Source organism: Xyrauchen texanus, chromosome 35 (assembly GCF_025860055.1).
Source record: "Xyrauchen texanus isolate HMW12.3.18 chromosome 35, RBS_HiC_50CHRs, whole genome shotgun sequence".
Classification (NCBI taxonomy): domain Eukaryota; kingdom Metazoa; phylum Chordata; class Actinopteri; order Cypriniformes; family Catostomidae; genus Xyrauchen; species Xyrauchen texanus.
The window spans coordinates 40,150,523-40,164,861 of record NC_068310.1 but is presented as its reverse complement, the minus strand read 5'-3'; the positions used below and the strand labels follow the sequence as shown (position 1 = coordinate 40,164,861).

Genomic DNA, 14,339 nt, shown 5'->3' with positions numbered 1-14,339 from the left:
TTTCCTCTCTCTTGTCCAAAGTATCTGGTTTGTTTGTTATATTGAAAAGAGTGTATGGTTTACGTGAGTAGATAATTAGTGTATAACGTATGCCAGTATGAAATAGTGATGTGTGTGTGTGTGTGTATATTGACCACCGGCCCGTTCATCTCTGTGTTTATCATTATTATTATATGACAGCACATCTATATGAGTGTCCGGTCGCGTCAGATTAAATGTCGTTGTGAGTTTTACTCACCGGAGCGGATATTTATCGCCTCATGATCGTTCTGTCGGTGTTATTAATGAAAATATAGCGTTAATTCCGCAGCGGCTCACTGGTCAGCTGACGGAGGTGTGCGCTTACGTCATTGTGTCATCAACGTCGTCTCTGCTGCCCCCAGCGGACAGTCTGTACACTGTAAGGTGTGTCACTTTCATTTCTTAACCAGGAAGAAAGCTGAGACTGACACGTTGATCTACAGTTTTAGATCACGTCTGACCTGAAGCTCATTCGACTGAAGAACACTGAATAATTTGATCAGTATTAGGACAGTAATATTTGGGATGCACATTAGTGAAATGCTCTGCTGTGAATGTGAAACTCTCTGATTTAAAAACAGAATACTGAGTGTTAAAACGGTATTAGTAAACTGAAAGTTAAACTTTGAAGAAGGATTTGGACGTGTGGCTCAGAAAATGTCATCTAAATCTTTTTCTGAGGAGGATTTCTCTTGTCCTGTGTGCTGTGATGTTTTTAAAAATCCTGTTGTCCTGTCCTGTAGTCACAGTGTGTGTGAAGAGTGTATTCAGAAGTTTTGGGAAAGTAAAGGATCGAAAGAATGTCCAGTTTGCAGAAGTAGATCAACATTAGATCATCCTCCATTAAATCGGGTTTTGAAGAACCTGTGTGAGACTTTCTTACAAGAGAGAAGTTAAAGATCTTCATCAGGATGTGAAGCAGTCTGCAGTCTTCATGAAGAGAAACTCAAACTCTTCTGTCTCGATGATCAACAGCTGGTGTGTTTTGTGTGTCGAGATTCCAGAACACACACAAATCACAAATTCTGTCCTTTAGATGAAGCTGTCATCGATAATAAGGTCAGATCAATTATATTCAGGTCCATAAATATTGGGACATCGACACAATTATAATCTTTTGGCTCTATACACCACCACAATGGATTTGAAATGAAATGAACAAGATGTGCTTTAACTGCAGACTTTCAGCTTTAATTTGAGGGTATTTACATCCAAATCAGGTGAACGGTGTAGGAATTACAACAGTTTGTATATGTGCCTCCCACTTTTTAAGGGACCAAAAGTAATGGGACAATTGGCTGCTCAGCTGTTCCATGGCCAGGTGTGTGTTTTTCCCTCATTATCCCATTTACAAGGAGCAGATAAAAGGTCCAGAGTTCATTTCAAGTGTGCTATTTGCATTTGGAATCTGTTGCTGTCAACTCTCAATATGAGATCCAAAGAGCTGTCACTATTAGTGAAGCAAGCCATCATTAGGCTGAAAAATCATCAGAGAGATAGCAAAAACATTAGGTGTGGCCAAATCAACCGTTTGCAACATTCTTAAAAAGAAAGAACGCATCGGTGAGCTCAGCAACACCAAAAGACCCGGAAGACCACGGAAAACAACTGTGGTGGATGACTGAACAATTCTTTCCCTGGTGAAGAAAACACCCTTCACAACAGTTGGCCAGATCAAGAACACTCTCCAGGAGGTAGGTGTATGTGTGTCAAAGTCAACAATCAAGAGAAGACTTCACCAGAGTGAATACAGAGGGTTCACCACAAGATGTAAACCATTGGTGAGCCTCAAAAACAGGAAGGCCAGATTAGAGTTTGCCAAACAACATCTAAAAAAAGCCTTCAAAGTTCTGGAACAACATCCTATGGACAGATGAGACAAAGATCAACTTGTACCAGAGTGATGGGAAGAGAAGAGTATGGAGAAGGAAAGGAACGGCTCATGATTCAAAGCATACCACCTCATCAGTGAAGCATGTTGGTGGTAGTGTCATGGCGTGGGCATGTATGGCTGCCAATGGAACTGGTTCTCTTGTATTTATTGATGATGTGACTGCTGACAAAAGCAGCAGGATGAATTCTGAAGTGTTTCGGGCAATATTATCTGCTCATATTCAGCCAAATGCTTCAGAACTCATTGGACGGCGCTTCACAGTACAGATGGACGATGACCCGAAGTATACTGCGAAAGCAACCAAAGAGTTTTTTAAGGGAAAGAAGTGGAATGTTATGCAATGGCCAAGTCAATCACCTGACCTGAATCCGATTGAGCATGCATTTCACTTGCTGAAGACAAAACTGAAGGGAAAATGCCCCAAGAACAAGCAGGAACTGAAGACAGGGCCTGGCAGAGCATCACCAGGGATGAAACCCAGCGTCTGGTGATGTCTATGCTTTCCAGACTTCAGGCTGTAATTGACTGCAAAGGATTTGCAACCAAGTATTAAAAAGTGAAAGTTTGATTTATGATTGTTAATCTGTCCCATTATTTTTGGTCCCTTAAAAAGTGGGAGGCACATATACAAACTGTTGTAATTCCTACACCGTTCACCTGATTTGGATGTAAATACCCTCAAATTAAAGCTGAAAGTCTGCAGTTAAAGCACATCTTGTTCGTTTCATTTCAAATCCATTGTGGTGGTGTATAGAGCCAAAAAGATTATAATTGTGTCGATGTCCCAATATTTATGGACCTGACTGTATATTCAAAACATTTATTGAAACAGCACAACTTGCAGCATACTTTATGATTGCATATATGAACAAATAATTACAGACAGTAAATGAAGATTATTCTGGTCAAACTCATAATGATCTAAAAGCAGAACAGGGCTGGAAAGTAAGAACTCTTTATATTAACATGTCCATTTCTTTCAGGAGAAACTCAAAACTGCACTAAAACCCTTACAGGAGAAACTGAGAATATTTGAGGAGTTTAAACAGAATTTGGATCAAACTGCAGAACATATTAAGGTTTGAATTAAACTGTGTAATTAAAGAGTGTGAAACATCCCATTTTTGGAAGTGTATATTGATATACAGTTTGACCATCAGATCTTTCTCTGAAATGTCTTTTGTTTCAGTTTCAGGCTCGACACACAGAGAGGAAGATTAATGAGGAGTTTGAGAAACTTCACCAGTTTCTACATGATGAAGAGGCCGCCAGAATAACAGCACTGAGAGAGGAAGAGGAGCAGAAGAGTCAGATGACGAAAGAGAAGATTGAGAAGATGAGCAGACAGATTTCATCTCTTTCACACACAATCAGAGTCATAGAGGAGCAGATGACAGCTGAAGATCTTTCATTCCTACAGGTGGAAACAATGAACATTTATACAACTTCAATATTCATTATACTGGAGACAAATGTCAGTTTCAAACATTAAAAGCAAATTCAGTTTGGATGAATAATCTGTGTTTCTTTCTTTTTACAGAACTTGAAGAGCACAATGGAAAGGTTTGTATTGTGTTTCCTGTTTCTCTCTCGGTTCTGAACCCAAATCAACACGACTGACTCCTGAATGTTTTTCAGAACCCAGTGTACACCAGCAGATCCAGAGAACATTTCAGGAGTTCTGATCAATGTCCCAAAACATCTGAGCAACCTGAAGTTCACTGTGATACAGAAGATGCAGGAAAATGTTCAATACAGTGAGTTGAGAATACAACAATGAATTCATAATGATCATTTGTGTTATATGATGTGTGTTTGAGTGTGTATCTGTCCTCTCTCTTCAGCTCCAGTGACTTTGGACCCAAACACTGCTTACTGTAAACTCATCGTGTCTGATGATCTGATCAGTGTGAGACTCAGAGAAGAGAAACAGCTGCTTCCTGATAATACTGAGAGATTTGATATGTCTCTGTGTGTTTTGGGTTCAGAGGGTTTTAATTCAGGGATTCACTGTTGGGATGTTCAGGTTGGAGACTGTACATGCTGGTTTTTGGGTGTGATGACAGAATCTGCTCAGAGGAAGAAGAACATATACTCCACGAGTGGACTCTGGTGTGTGAGGTTTTATGATGGTAAATATGTTGCAGTCATTTCACCTGATCAAGGATCTCGTGTCTCAGTGAAAGAGAAACTCCAGAGAATCAGAGTTCAGCTGGACTGTGACAGAGGAAAACTGTCATTCTCTGATCCTCTCACTAACACACACATACACACTTTCACACACACGTTTACTGAGAGAATATTTCCATTGTTCAGTGTTTACTGTGACATTTCTCGTCTGATGATCTTACCAGTGAACTCCTCTGAAAAAATGACTTAAGAATGAAATTACAGATTAAACTTGTATCTACAAAAGTTGAGTTTCTGTAGAAGACAGACTAATCAAAAGTGTCTTTGTAGCATCAGCTGTTAATTCATTTATTCTGACATGTTTTAATGCTTTTTAATGATGCTGGCTAAGATGTGAATTCATATGTGAGATCAGTGATTTACTGAACATCTTAATAATGTGATCTCGGGTTGTTATTGATCATTATATGACAGATATTATGAACAATTCAATTCTCAAAATAATCATTATAATACAACTGCTCAACTCACTGTAAAGATGTATATTTAGATGTGTTTTATCTGTATTATCAGTTATAAATTTACTGACCAACTGGTGTTTTAAAGACCATTCTATAAAACATTATCATCAAGTCATGGAAACTTTTCAAGAGTTTTTAAGAAGTTTAATTTGTGTTTGTAAAATAAAAAGTACCATAAAAATGTGTTTTATTGTTTTAACTCCAAACACTCACATTTATAACTTAATCTGATACACTAAAGTAAAATATAGAGTTGAGCTGGACTGTGACAGATAACTAACACACACGTTTATTAAGAGAGTATTTCCTTTGTTCAGTGTTGATCGCGACATTAAGGTGAATAATTTCACAGCGTTACAAACACATAATATGTGTGTGTGCACACGAGTGTGTGTTTATGTGTGTGTGTGTTGATAACAGGTAAGTAACACTGAAAAGTAGTTCCCTATCGAGAGGTCTCTCCTATTGCGTAAGTAGCTTACGCTATGGGAAAACTCCGTTCTCGAGAAATATTGAAGTCTTTATGTAAAACGCATTGCAGCTGCACAGCAGACAGTGATGAGCGAGGCAGCTCGGTCATTGGCTGTGCTGCGGCAACTGCTCGAACCAGTGACGGGCGACTTAGAACGCAGCGACCAATGAGGGCGCGTCCCGCGATTCAGCGCTCAGAGCCTGCTGAAATCATATGAGGGCTATATAATGAGCGTCCCGTCACGCCAGTTCCTTTAGATTTAATCTCCTTCAGCGAAGACCTTCTCTTCGCTGGATCCTCCGGATTTTTGGAGTCTTTCGCGCCGTGGACAAGCTTACAGCGGGACTGCTGAGAGGACGCCGGCATCTTCAGCCGCCTTGAGCCTTCTGCTACGCCATCCGGCGCGCGATCGCATATCCTTTTACTGAACAAGCGTTCAGCCCCGCGACGCTTTTTAAGAAAGTAAAAGAGTTATTTTCCAGGCGTTGTTTCAAATGCCTTCAGCCTGCGCCTCGTGCAGAGGCCCTCTTCCGACGGAGATCGGCACATCATCTGCACTCGCTGCCTGGGTCTGGACCACGCAGAAGCTGCACTCATTCAGGGCGGATGCCCTGAATGCGACTCCTTGGCCTCGCCGAGCGCGCACTCGCTTTGCCGCTTTCACCGCCAGCGAGCCGGCTGCCCCGTGCTGCCACCTCTGTTCGAGCTGCGCAAGAAAAAGCGCCGCTCACAGAGGCTGCCAGAGCACCCCGACTCCGGTGATGTCACGCCGGCTCAGTCCCCGCGGGCATCACCGCTACTAGATGTCTCCCCGCCGCCGGTCCATTTCGCGAGAACGGACCTGCACCCCTCCAACAAAGCGGTGGGTCTCGTCTCGTTCGGCACATCAGGGGACGACGATGGAAAGGATGACAGCCTCTCTCTTGACGCTGCATCCGACGACTGGCCAGGCTCGTTCGACCCCGTGCCATCGGCATCAGCGGACACGAGCGCGGGCACCAGCATGGACTCGGAGATCGTCAGTATCCTGTCTAAGGCCGTGGAAGACCTCGGGCTCGACTGGTCTTCTCCGGAAGAACCCGCCTGCAGCCGGCTGGATGAGTGGTTCCTGCAGGCGCCGCAGGCCCCGACAGAGACCCTCTCCTTTCTTCCCTGAGGTGCACGACGAGCTCACGAGTCGTGGAAAGCCCCGCGACTCGGCTCGCCTAAAGCCTTCTTTCTCTTCTTCGCTCTCCTCAGTGGACGGCGCGAGAGAAAGAGGCTACGAGGCAACTCCGCCCCTAGAGGAGACTGTGGCCAACCATCTATGCCCACCCTCCACCGCTGGATGGAAGGCCAGAGCTTTCACCCATCGAGCCGTGCAGAACCACATCAGCTCTCACCGGTCGGCAAGATACGCCGCCGCCGGTCAAGCTGCGTCAGCGCTGCATTCGATGGCGGTTCTACAAGTGTTTCAGGCCAAACTTCTCCGCTCTATGGACGAGTCTGGACCTGAACCCGACGCTTTTAGGACTCTGCGCAGTGCTACGGACGTAGCTCTGCGAGCCACAAAGGCCACCGCCCAATCCATTGGCCGGGCCATGGCTAATTTGATCGTCCTGAGCGCCATCTGTGGCTAACGCTTACGGAGATGAAGGACGCGGATAAGGCACCCTTCCTTGACGCACCTGTCACCCGAGCGGCCTGTTCGGACCTACGGTGAGAGATTTCACGAGCGCTTCACTGAGGCGCGGAAGGATTCGCAAGCTATGCATCACTTCCTGCCTAAGCGCTCCAGCTCATCTCAAAAACCGCCCCAGCAGCAGCAGCGAGCCAGGGCAGAGCCGCCCGCCTCCCAGCCGAAGAGCAGACCTGAAAAGGACGCTCGACGCGCTCGCGTCCGCTGGTCAAGAAAGTCACGCAGGAGCAACGAGGCCCTCGACCCAGAATCACCCTGAACACAGAGCCTCGTAAGTCTTCCTAGCAGCAGGAAGAAAGAGAGGGAGTACGCGTCTGCAAATGCCGGACCGCTCCTCGCAGAACATTTAAAACATTACCCAGTCCCCTTACAGGCGGCTGGAAATGTCTATATAGCAGTCAATGGGCCAGTCATAAAACTCGCTCACCTGCAATCAAACGCCGTTTTCACGGCGACACACAGAAATCACCAAAAGAGTCATTTTCTGCCTGTGTCACTAAGGGTTCACATGTCCACACTAAAGTGCGCATTCCCACATATCAATACTGTCCAAACAGTGCCAAACACCTCCCCAGCTCAGGCTGGATGTCTCAAAAATGTAGTTCGTGTGCCTATTGTCATGTATGCACCACTACACACAAGCACTGTTCCCATAGTTATAAACACTTCCCCAGTAAAAAGGGAAGTGCTATAAGTGTAGCGTGTGCCTGCCGTATTGCACGCACCCCTACACACAGCTACCCACACAGTTTCAAACAGCTATGCCGCAAACATCACAGATGCAATGCGCGAGCTAAGAAACTCCCCGCTAAATGCGGAAAGCTTTATGAATGTGGCGCGTGCCCATAATGATGAATGCACCCCCACTTCAAAACACTGTTCATACAGTTTCAAGCACCTCTCCGAGTCATGCTGTGAGCATTTCGAAATAGCGCATGTGCCTGTACTCTCACACGCACCTCTGCACTCGGCACTCAATACGGCTGCTCAGCGCACCTGCGCCTCTGAGAGCCGTGAGATTCTGTGTTAGCACAAAGCGATTTACGTGCGGGCCCAGTCACTGCGACACGCTCCAGCCGGCATTCAGCCCATATCTGTGCGAGCAGAAGCCTGGGAAAAAATCCCTGACATGCCTAAATGGGTTTTGAACATAATAAAACACGGATACTCACTTCAATTCGCCAGAGACCACCCCGCTTTTCAGCGGTGGTCGAGACTAAAGTGAGGAAAGATGTGTCACATGTTCTACGCACCGAGGTGCTCAAACTGATAGAGAAGGGCTTATAGAAACTGTTCCTCCCTCTTTGAGCCAGGCTGAAGGATTTTTACAGCCGTTATTTTCTGTCCCGAAAAGGGACGGTGGCCTTCGCCCCATCCTGGATCTCAGACATCTGAACAAAGCGCTAATGATTCGCTCGCTCAGAATGTTAACAACCAAACATATCCTCGCGCAAGTTCGCCCGGGATTGGTTTCTATCAGTGGATTTGAAAGACGCTTACTTTCACATCCCGATAGCGCCTCACCACAGGCCATTTCTGAGATTCGCCGAGGGACAGTCATACCAGTACACAGTACTACCATTCGCCTATCATTGGCCCCCGTACATTCACGAAATGTATGGACGCTGCACTTTCCCCTGAGACAGCGGGAGTGCGGATACTGAATTACCTCGATGATTGGCTAATCATAGCACAATCAGAGGTTCAGTTAATGACACACAGATCTTGGACTATCAGCCATTTACAATGCCTGGGTCTGAGAATAAATTTTGCAAAGAGCGTGCTATCCCCAGCCAGAATATTTCTTTTCTGGGAATAGTGCTAGACTCAGTGCAGATGACAGCCGCCTCTCATCAGAGCGCAGCTCTCTATTCGACGCCTTGCAACATCGTTGAGAACGGGCGGCACGCCTCGTCAAACGATTTCAGAGAATGCTCGGTCTCATGGCCTCGCATCAGCTGTACTCCAGCTAGGATTGTTGCACATGCGCCCTCTCCAGCCTGGCTCAAGAGCCGTGTCCCCACTCACGCCGTGGCGCCGGGCCACTTTTTGATCAGAGCGTAATCACGGCTGTATAAAAGCCCTGACGCCCTGGAAAGCCATAAACTGGTATCAAACCGGCGTGAGTCTGGGCGTGAATACGTGGAGGAAAATGATCACGACAGATGCCTCCAAAATAGGATGGGGGCTCTTTACGAGGGTAGGCCTGTTTCCGCTTTTGGTCAAACCCGAAAAGCGCCTACACATAAACTGTCTGGAAATGAAAGCGGTCGCCTTGGCTCTCAGAGCCCTGCTTCCGCATCTGCAAACTAACACGCCCTGGTCCGAACGGACAACATGACGGTAGTTTCAGATATAAATCGCCAAGGTGGACTTCAGGTCGAGCTCCCTGCACTCTATGGCCAGGAGCTCATCCTATGGTCACAACACCACCTGCGCCGCTAAGGGCAGCGCACGTGCCAGGCGCCCTGAACCAAGGAGCGGACATGCTATCCAGAGACAAAGTTCTCCCAGGAGAATGGTCTTTCCACCCTCTGACGGTTCAGTGGTTATGGCGAACCTTTGGCGAGGCAGAGGTCGACCTCTTCGCCTCCAAGGAAAACGCCAGACTGCCCTCTCTTCTTCTCAAAGCACGGACGCTTCGCCCAAGTTTGGCCGAGCAGCCCCTTGTATGCTTTTCCCCCGATCGCGATGCTGCCTCAGGTCATCAGTCGGATCAGGGAGGTGAAATGTGCAGTGCTCCTGGTAGCCCCACTCTGGAAAAACCAGACGTGGTTTCCAGAGCTGGTACAGATGATGCAATCTGCCCCATGGCCAAGAGGCAAGACCTCCTCGGACAGGCCAGCGGGATGATTCTTCATCCCCGCCCCGATCTGTGGGCCCTCCATGCATGGCCCCTCAACGGGTTCCCGAGAACCTCCCCAGTGGAGTTCTGAAAACCATTACTGAGGCGCGAGCCCCCTCTACGAGGCGCTTGTATGCCCAAAAGTGGAAAGTGTTGAGTGACTGGTGTGATACCAAGAGCTTGAACCCTAAAACGTGCGAGATACCAAGTGTACTCTCCTTTTTGCAGGAGCTGCTGGAGGCGGGCCGCACACCCTCCACGCTCAAAGTCTATGTGGCTGCCATAGCGGCCACACAATCCTGATAAAGGACATTCATTAGGAAAAACGATCTGATCGCTCGCTTTCCTAAGAGGCTTAGGAGGATGAACCCTCCTCGCCCACCTTCAGTGCCGATCTGGGACCTGGCCACGGTCCTGGATGCACTCAAAGGTGCCCCGCTCGAACCTCTCCGAACCGTGCACCTCAAGCAGCTCGCTCAAAACCACGCTCTTGCTGGCACTCGCTTCAGTTAAAAGAGTGGGCGACCTGCACGCGCTGTCATCAAGTGCTGCTTGCCTGGAATTTGGACCTAACGACTGCAGAGTTGTCCTTAGGCCAAAGCACGGGTATATTCCTAAGGTGCTCTCTACACCCTTCAGAGCACAGGTGATATCTCTGGCAGCGCTATCGTCCTCAGCAGATGAAGGTGATGCAAATTTACTCTGCCCGGTCAGGGCGCTCAGAGTATATTTGGAACGTTCTTCCCTGTTCAGACAGACGGAACAATTATACTAAGGGTCTTGCTGTCTCAAAGCAACGAATATCGCGCTGGATAGTGGATGCTATAGCGCTAGCTTATGGAGCCAAGGGCCTTCAATGCCCCTTAGGCGTCAGAGCTCACTCTACGAGGAGCATGGCCTCCTCGTAGGCATGGTCGAGTGGGATACCCATTGAAGATATTTGTGCGGCGGCAGGCTGGGCCTCGCCTTCGACATTTATCAGGTTTTATAACCTACAGGTCCCCTCACTGCATTCCAACATTCTATCAGTCTGACTGTGGAATGAACTGGAGTATGTATATGCTGGGCATCATCTCCTCCCTTATAAGGTCCGTCTCTGACTGACTTAGAGGGTTTATTATGCGTACCAGTACACAAAAGCTCAGTACATGAGATATGTGCTTGTGTTTGTACAAGGAGCTCCCACCTTGAAGGCAAGGGCGCCCTGTCATACCCCACTATATAGCTCGCTGCTGGCCGGCTCGTGGAATATCACTTTGCTTTAAGGCTCAGGCACCTGCCTCTGGCTTTACAGAGCGAAGTCAGCACGCACGGCGTTTTACATGGTGTTCCCATAGCGTAAGCTACTTACGCAATAGTAGAGACCTCTCGATAGGGAACGACTCGGTTACTAACGTAACCTCGGTTCCCTGAGAGGAGGGAACGACTATTGCGTAAGCTGCCGTGTTCTGTGCTTGGTCAGTTCGCTTCAGTCGATTGAACCTAAAGGAACTGGCGTGACGGACGCTCATTATATAGCCCTCATATGCTAATTTCAGCAGGCTCTGAGCGCTGCGAACGCGGCACGCCCTCATTGGTCGCGCGCTCTAAGTCGCCCGTCACTGGTTCGAAGCAGTTGCCGCAGCACAGCCAATGACCGAGCTGCCTCGGCCATCACTGTCTGCTCGTGCAGCTGCAATGCGTTTTACATAAAGACTTCAATATTTCTCGAGAAACTGAGTTTTCCCATAGCGTAAGCTACTTACGCAATAGTCGTTCCCTCCTCTCAGGGAACCGAGGTTACGTTAGTAACCGAGTCGTTTTCTGCTGCAGTAGAGGGAAAGGTGAGTCCAATGCTGTGTCTGAAATCACCCACTCGTTCACTCTTTCCTATATAGTGAATGGCTGTGAGTGCACTATATTTCAGCAGCGAATGAACGAAATGAGTGAGCGATTTCAGACACTGATGTAAATTCCATGCGACAGAGAACACACGGGAGCTGTCGCAGACATTTGCCATGAACATTTCGTCTGTGTGGCTTCATGAATTTGATAATCTCTGTAATCTTTATATATATATATATATATATATATATATATATATAATTGTATAATAGGTAATTCAATATTTTATTTTAGAATAAAATAAAAAAAAAATCATAATTCAATGATCATAATAGAGTTAATCTTTTCACAACTGTTCATTTGATATGTGTAACGGTGTTCAAATTACTGTTAAATTCATGCTAAGATTGGGACATCTCGCCATTGGTTGATGCACATTTGCATGTATTTGCATAGGTTACATAGTGGGGTGGTGCTACGTGATCCACAGCAGAGCCTCATATCTCTCGCTGTTGGTAAATTGCTCTGCTCTGAATTATGTTCATCTGCAGACACAAGTTCGACGTTTAAGTCACACAAGAATGTATCTGATTAATCTATGATCATTCTGATCCTGTCAGTCGGGTCAAATATGTAATATTTGCAGAGATAAATCCAAGATGTGTGTAATTAACTTATTTGTGAACGGAAAGTGTTTTTATTTCATTTTAAAGATGACTGAGCAACATTGAACCACTGTATTTACCAGCCTTTGGTTGTTTGTCCCAGGTCCAATAAAAGAGGAAGCCTTGAGTGACCATCCACCTGCTCTCAGAGTGATTACTTACACACAGGCCCAGTCACATATGCAGATTACATTAATGATAGAGAAATTATTTCAATTTGTCATGTTTATATTTTATTTTTCATGAAAAGATAATATAACCATTTACTCTGTGTTATTAAAGATACAATTAATGAAAACGCTATTGTACGCTACTATATATCTTATTAAAACAAATTGTAGAAAAGTAAACTACCAACAAAAACCAACCCAAGTGCACAAGCGCACATTTTCGCTGGGTTCTTCTTATCGGTGTCCTCCATCCGAGGCCGAAGGCAAACTTGATGCAAAAATGGACTCCATCTTGTTTCTGGTGAATTAGATTTTCTTGTGAAGAAAATTGTATTTTACACAACTTTGAAGCGTTGTTGGCTCGTCGACACCAACAATCGGTAAGAAGTTATTAAGACAAAATACATTTAGCTGTAAACTAAATAAATTAAGAATAGATCCATTGAACTCCTGGAAAATTTCTTACAGGATATTTAAAAACTTACACTTCAGTTTTTAGTTTACAGTTGAATGTATTTTGTCTACATAAGATAAACTAATAAAATATAGTATTCAAAGTTGATGTTAATAATACACAGATGTCAGTAGATCATTTGTGTATCTTATGTTTATATAAATAACTTTTTTTAATGTCCAGAAGAATGGATTACACATTACCATACACTATAGTATATATATAAATATATATGTATGTTTATTAACTCAGCAAAAAAAGAATCGTCCCCTTTTCAGGACTCTGTATTTTAAAGTATTTTGTAAACATACAAATAACTTTTCAGATCTTTATTGTAAAGGCTTTAAACAATGTTTTCCATGCTTGTTCAATGAACCATAAACAATGAATGAACATGCACCTGTGGAACGGTCATTGAGACACTAACAGCTTACAAATGGTAAGGTCACAGTTATGGCAATTAAGGTCAGTTATATAAACTTAGGACACTAAAGAGACCTTTCTACTGACTCTGAAAAACACCAAAAGAAAGATGCCCGGGGTCCCTGCTCATCTGCGTGAACGTGCCTTAGGCATACTGCATGGAGGCATGAGGACTGAAGATGTGGCCAGGGCAATAAATTACAATGTCTGTACTGTGAGACGCCTAAGACAGTGCTACAGGGAGACAGGAAGGACCGCTGATCGTCCTCGCAGTGGCAGACCACGTGTAACAACACCTGCACACGATCGGTACATCCGAGTAGCACACCTGCGGGACAGGTACAGGATGGCAAAAACAACTGCCCGAGGTACACCAGGAACGCATAATCCCTCCATCAGTGATCAGACTGTCCGCAATAGGCTGAGAGAGGCTGGACTGAGGGCTTGAAGGTCTGTTGTAAGGTAGGTCCTTGACAGACATCACCGGCACCAACGTGGCCTGTGGGCACAAACCCACCTTCACTGGACCAGACAAGACTGGCAAGAAGTGCTCCTCACTGACGAGTCGTGGTTTTGTCTCACCAGGAGTGATAGTCGGACTCGTGTTTATCGCCGAAGGAATGAGCGTTACACCGGGGCCTGTACTCTGGAGCGAGATTGAGTTGGCAATGTGTCACAGCATCATCAGACTGAGCTTGCTGTCATTGCAGGCAATCTCAACGCTGTGCATTATAGGGAAGACCTCCTCCCTCATGTGGTAGCCTTCCTGTAGGCTCATCCTGACATGACCCTTCCGCATGGCAATGCCACCAGCCATACTGCTCGTTCTGCGTGTGATTTCCTAGAAGACAGGAATGTCAGTGTTCTGCCGTGGCCAGCGAAGGGCCCGAATCTCAATCTGGGTCCTGTTGGATCGGAGGGTGAGGGCTAGGGCCATTCCCCTCAGAAATGTCCAGGAACTTGCAAGTGCCTTGGAGCAAGAACTGGCAAATCTGGTGCAGTCCATGAGGAGGGTGGGTGGCTTCCTTAGCCCCTAAAAATGATTTAGAAGAGAATGATATGTCTTACAGAGATGCATGACATTTTTATATAAAAAGGCTCTGACAGCATAAAGACATTCAGTATGGTTTTAAAGGAATAGCTCATCCAATAATTATAATTTACTCTTCATTTACTCACCCTTAAGTGGTCTCAAACTTGTACGACTTCCTTCCACGGAGCACAAATAACATATTTTAGAGA

General features: G+C 45.8%; 1 pseudogene; it reads left to right on the top strand.

The window, feature by feature from the left end:
- Positions 1-451: 451 nt before the first annotated feature.
- LOC127628615 (E3 ubiquitin-protein ligase TRIM39-like) lies at positions 452-4,637 on the top strand (annotated as a pseudogene).
- Positions 4,638-14,339: the final 9,702 nt, after the last annotated feature.